This window comes from Vulpes vulpes, chromosome 11 (genome assembly GCF_048418805.1).
Source record: "Vulpes vulpes isolate BD-2025 chromosome 11, VulVul3, whole genome shotgun sequence".
Lineage (NCBI taxonomy): Eukaryota > Metazoa > Chordata > Mammalia > Carnivora > Canidae > Vulpes > Vulpes vulpes.
The window spans coordinates 40,124,523-40,130,522 of record NC_132790.1 but is presented as its reverse complement, the minus strand read 5'-3'; positions in this window follow the sequence as shown (position 1 = coordinate 40,130,522).

Below are 6,000 nucleotides of genomic sequence, written 5' to 3'. Positions count from 1 at the left end.
TTGGCAATAGGGCTGTAGTTATCTTTTTTTTTTTTCCATTTTTAAAATAGCCAAAACCAAAGGAGCAGCCTGACCAGTTAACCTGCCTACACAATTGCAGGGCAATGAGGATCACATGTCTTTGGGGCTGGCTCTGCCTCCCCCAACCTGTATTCAGCAAAGGTACCATCTTCTAAGCGAAATGACACTTTGACAACTGCAGTCATTATAAGACAAATGTAGTTCTCGGGAATTGGAAACACTCTACTGTCAGCTTCCTGGCTCAGGATGTTCCCAGGCTTATGATTATCTCACAGCTGCAAACCTTGGAGGAGGATGCTCTTTCGTTAAGGCTCAATGAAGATTTCTTCTCTGGGGTACCCAGACTGGATGCTGGGTGGATTTCTTCTCCACTGCCACATCAGTCTGACCAAATGAAAGAAGAAAAAAAAGAAATGTTTGTGACTTAGACTATTTCCTCTTCTAAGGTTTTGGAAAGGTCTTCCCCTAGGTAGCCTTGGTATCTTGAATGATTTAACCCCACACCTAAAAGACCTGTGAGACAGGGTTCAGCCTTTCATGTGGACATTTGTGAGAGAATGGGAGTCTCTATCCTTGCTTTTTTATTGTGATTGCAAACCACAGTACACGAGAAATCAGGAGACTTGGGTTGTACTTCCAACTCCATCACAAATTATTTACCTTCTCTGGATTTCATTTTCTCTATTTCTAAAATGAGCTCTTTAAGTTAGATGGTTTTAAGGTTTTATCAATGTCAAATATCTTTAATCTTTACAGACTTTCTAATTTGCTTCAAGCTAACGATAGCTTGAGATGCAAACTATCACCATATTAGTTGGCATCATATTGTAAACTATCCTCCCCCCATACAGACACAGTCTATTTAAGGACAATGAGAATCAATGCTATTGAAAATCTGCAAAAACGTCAAGCACTATTGTTTTTTATTTCAATCCTCATGCAAGTTTTAGAATTTTTTTAAAGATTTTATTTATTTATCCATGAGAGACACACAGAGAGAGAGAGAGAGAGAGAGAGAGAGAGAGAGAATGGTAGAGACACAGGCAGAGGGAGAAGCAGGCTCCATGCAGAGAGCCCGATGTGAGACTTGATCCCGGGACTCCAGGATCACATCCTGGGTGGAAGGCAGGAGCTAAACTTCTGAGCCACCCAGGGATCCCCAAGTTTTAGAATTTATATCATTATATAAATTTTTCAAGTAAAGAAACCAATAACTTGATAGATTAAAAAGCTTGAGGAATTAGTTTGCTTGCAAATAGCAGTTTGAGGATTGTAAAGCTATGTTTATTGCACATTTTTATGGTGCCTTCTACTATATATCTATTTACATTATTCACTGATAAAAAGTCTTCTATTTTTATAAAGATTATTTGTCAATAATTTATAGACTAATTTATAGAATGTGCCAGACTATTTTCTAAATACTGAGAATATACATCCTGCCATCACAGAACTTATGTTCTAGTGGGGAGGAAAGAATAAAATAAATAACAATAAAAATAATGGGTAAGTATCTGGCTATTATGCATTACTAGACAGTGATAAAAAACAAACAGAAGAATAAATGCTGGTAAAGGGATTGAGGTTATTGAAGTGTTAATGAAGGTGAGGATAGTGTGCCTATTTGAATGGGGGTAGAATAAAAATTTTCATTATGGAGGTGATATCTGAGGTAAGGACTCACAGAGGTGAGGGAATAAGCCATGCAGATAACTTGAAGATCTAAGGTACAAGCAGAGGGAACAGTAAATATAAAGCTCTTGAAGAATTAGTGTCCTGTAATGTACAAGGAGCAATCAGTGAGAACCCAGTAAATGGAAGGTGGGAAAGACACACATCAGAGAGATAATGAGGTCATGGGTGATGGTAGGAAACGGACTCTACAAGGTCTTACAGGCCATTAGAAATTCTTTGCCCTTAATTTCAAGTGAAGCATAAGCCATTGGAGGCTTCTGAGGGAAGGAATAACCTATTTCACTTACATTGTGAAAGATATTTCTGGTTGCTAGGTTAATAGAATATATAGATATAATGGAGGAAGTGAAGAGAACAGTTAAGGTCTATTGGTCACGATGATCTAGATGAGAGATGATATTGGCTTAGACTAGGCCTACAGTGGTGGCATAGGAATAGTTAGAAGTGGTAAGAGTCTGGGTATTTGAAGATAGAACCCACAGAACTTCCTGAATTGAATGAGAGATAAGAATAAAGAGGAGAACTAAGAAGGGGCCTATAGTTTTTGATCTCAGGAACTGCAAGTTTGTAGTTATCACGTGAGATACAGAAGACTTATGGAGAAGCAAATGTGGGGGATACATTAGGAGTTTTGGATGCTGAATATTTGGGTGTTTAAAATTAGATTTTAAGTTTGGCTTATGTATTAAATACCCATGGAAACATTAGGGAGTTCAATATATGAGATCAGAGTTCAGAGGTCTGAAGTAGAGATACAAAATTTTAAATAATCAGCCTATATATGGTACTTCAGTCCTTTGAGAATGTATGATCTTTCTATGGAATCACAGTAAATACAAACAAACAAACCCAAGAATTCCAAAAACTAACCCTGATGTATTCCAGTATTTATGTAATGAGGACTAAGGAAAAACCATCAAAAGATTATGAAAAGTATCAGCGAAAAGGTAGGTAGAAAACCAGGATCTGTAGTTTCCTAGAAGCCAAGCAGGGAAGAAAGCTTTTCAAGGATGAGGAAATGATTCTGCCACACATCAGTGATAGGTATAATAATATGCCATCTGGAAATTTACTGATTGATATAGCAAAGTAAAGATCTTGGTAACGAAGATCTTGGTAGAGACCAACTCCCCCATCCCTTCAACCCAAAATTGACTGAATTGCATTTAAGAGAACATGCAAGGAAAGAAATTGAGGCTGTAAGACAAGACAACTCTTAGAATTCTTAGGAATTTTGCTCTAAAGGGAGAAAAATGTGGTAGTAATTGACATGAAGCCATTATAAGGTTAATAAAGATGGTTGCTAACAGACAGTATCTGAAAATTCTTTACTTTTTTAATATAGTAAAGAAACAACAGGATCAAGGTTGATAAGCATTACGATTCAGTCGATCAGTAAATACTTACTGAATGCCTTCTCTGTGTCAGGTGCTTCTCTAAGGCACTGGATACACACCAGTGAACCTGCAGAGGATATCTTTGTTTACAAAGGAAAAAGTTCTGTGCAGAGAATTGAAACAGAGTTTGCATAAAAGAAAGAATGACCAATGGCTGTTAGAGATTGCATGTTCAAAAATGCAGTTCAAGAGATCTCCAAGACTGCCTTTAAGTTAAATAATTCTCTAGAAGGACCCACCAAATTCAGAAAAGCCCTGATACGTGGGGCTGCAGTTTATTAAAGTAAAAGGATGTGGGCTAAAATCAGCCAAGGAATGATTCACATAGGGCAGAGTCAGGAGATAAGAGATGTTAAACCTACGTCATTGTCCCTCTCAGTGGAGTCATGCAGACAGCAGTTACATCTACCAGCAACAATGTGTAGCAATATTTATGGAATATTCCCAATCAGAGAAGATCACTGAAACCTTGGTGCCCAGCATTTTATTGGAAGTCAGTCACAGAAGCATGACTACTCATGGTACTCAGCCTTACTAAATTGTGACCCTACTTAACTCAGTCTCTGGCCCCTCCAGTGGGCAAGCTGATAGCAGTGGCCTAAGGCCCCATCAAAACTAATGTTGTTAAAATAAACTGTTTGATGTGGCCCAAGAACCCAGGAAAAGGCACTCTTACAAGACAGAACTTTCCAAGACGTTAGAGGTTGCTTTGCAGGAGCAGTCCAAGGGCCAAAATTTTCCTTGGAAGGTGTTCTCTCATACAGTAATGTAGAATTTTAATGTTTTCATGTAACTATCCATATCTTTAAATAATCTTTAAAAAGTTCTGGTATTGTCTTACTTAAACAACATTCAGCTTCCAGAAGCTCAGCTAGAATTTCTGAATATCTTAGCAGTTTAATCTGATTTTTCCTTCTATTCTTTTGGCTAAAAACTGTTTGGTAGTTTACATTATTTGATTTCAGGAAAGCTCTGGGCTGAATCAACTGTGTCCAAGTTGGTAAACAAATTATTTTTAATTACTGAGCAGCTTGAAATAATTTAACCATTTTCATTCAGAAGATGAAAAAGATGGAATACATTCTGTGACAGCTGAAAACTAGTATCATATTAGACAATCTGAGAACAAAAATAATCTTTAACAGACCTGGGAATATAGAATTTCAAACCCATTGTTTCTCATGACAGAAATAAATATTTCAAGTTGTAAAAAATAAAAGATTAAAAAAATAGACATCCACTTACAGTCCAAAAAGAGATAACCAAAATGCACAAAGTAAATAACCTTCAAGATATAAACTACAACTATTGTCACAATGTTTTAGAGAACCCCTAAAAATACCTTACCACAGCAATCCACATATCCCCTCCTGCATATATTCTGAAGTTTTTGAATTTGCCATATTACTATCATCAATAACCAAGAAACAAAATGTGGTAGTTCCATAATTTTCACATATGCAATTTCAGCTCTGACACAGAACAGCTTGCAAGCACGTGCTCAGAAATCAAATATGAAGGGAAGAATAATAACTGATTATTTACTCTGAAAAAAACGTTGTGTTCAAAGAGGAAATATTAGTTTATTAGTTTTATCAGTTTTGGAGTCTCTATCAGTTTGGGAGAAGAAAGGAATTGGAGGACAGAGATTGAGTTTGAGGTGCTTGATGTACTTGCAACTGCTCTATATTTTCTTTTTTTTTTTAAGATTTATTTCTTTATTTGTGATAGACATAGAGAGAGGAGAGAGAGAGAGAAAGAGAGAGAGAGAGAGAGAGAGGCAGAGACACAGGAGGAGGGAGAAGCAGGCTCCATGCCAGGAACACGATGCGGGACTCGATCTCAGGACTCCAGGATCGCGCCCTGGGCCAAAGGCAGGTGCTAAACTGCTGAGCGACCCAGGGATCCTCTGCTCTATATTTTCAAGGGTTCTCCTTCAGAGCAGCTCATGCTTGATTTCTAAGGGCTATCCTTCATCACATCTCTAGATCACTAAAAGAAGGATAAGCATTAGTTTATCGTTTACCATCTTTTAAGTAATGCTAACCTAACTACATATTTTAGTATTATCTAATTGTTTTTTTAATCCTATAATGATGATGTTATTATGCCCATTTTACAGAGAAAAAAAATAAGGACTGGAGACACTGGATAACTTGCCTAAAGATAGAAGGCTAGTAAGGAGCAGGAGTGAAACCTGAACCTTGTTCTATCCCTGAATTTGAAACTGTGGGGGTGTTTTATAGAGATCCAAAGGATCAGATTCATGAAGGTCATTGGTCATGAATGAGTCTGCAGAATAAACACTTAAGGTAATTTTTCATTAAAAAATAATGGAGCCAAAAAAGAAATGCTTATTGAGCATTAGAACTCCTCGGTGCTGGCCTACAGAAAAGAAAATAAACCTCAAAGAACACACAGTCTAGTCAGGAAGAAAAGATTCTCCAATCAGTAGTTATAGTCCACTTTCATTGGTGGTGTAAACGAGTGGGTTGTGGGACATAGGAGCGAGTACTCTGTTCTATTCCGAGTTTAACAAGGATCATATGAGAGTTGTACTCAAAGCATGAATTCTTCAAGGAGGTGAACTGTGGAAGGAAATTCCAGGTGAAAATGTATAAAGTATAAAGAAAGGCACAGAAGCATGAAAGATTGCAGACTGGTTAATGAAGGAGGAATTTAATGATTTGACCATAGCATGCCATGTTTGAAGGGATTTAAGGGGCGATAAGACTGAGAACAGTTTAGGATCAGATTACCTATTTTAGGAAATCTGGAGTCTATTGCATAGTCAAAGGATAATCATTGAGAGGGGAATGTATGAATAGATATCTGTGTATTGGAGGTTTTTAAATGCTTGCTTTTTTATGCCTTAAGGATTGGAACA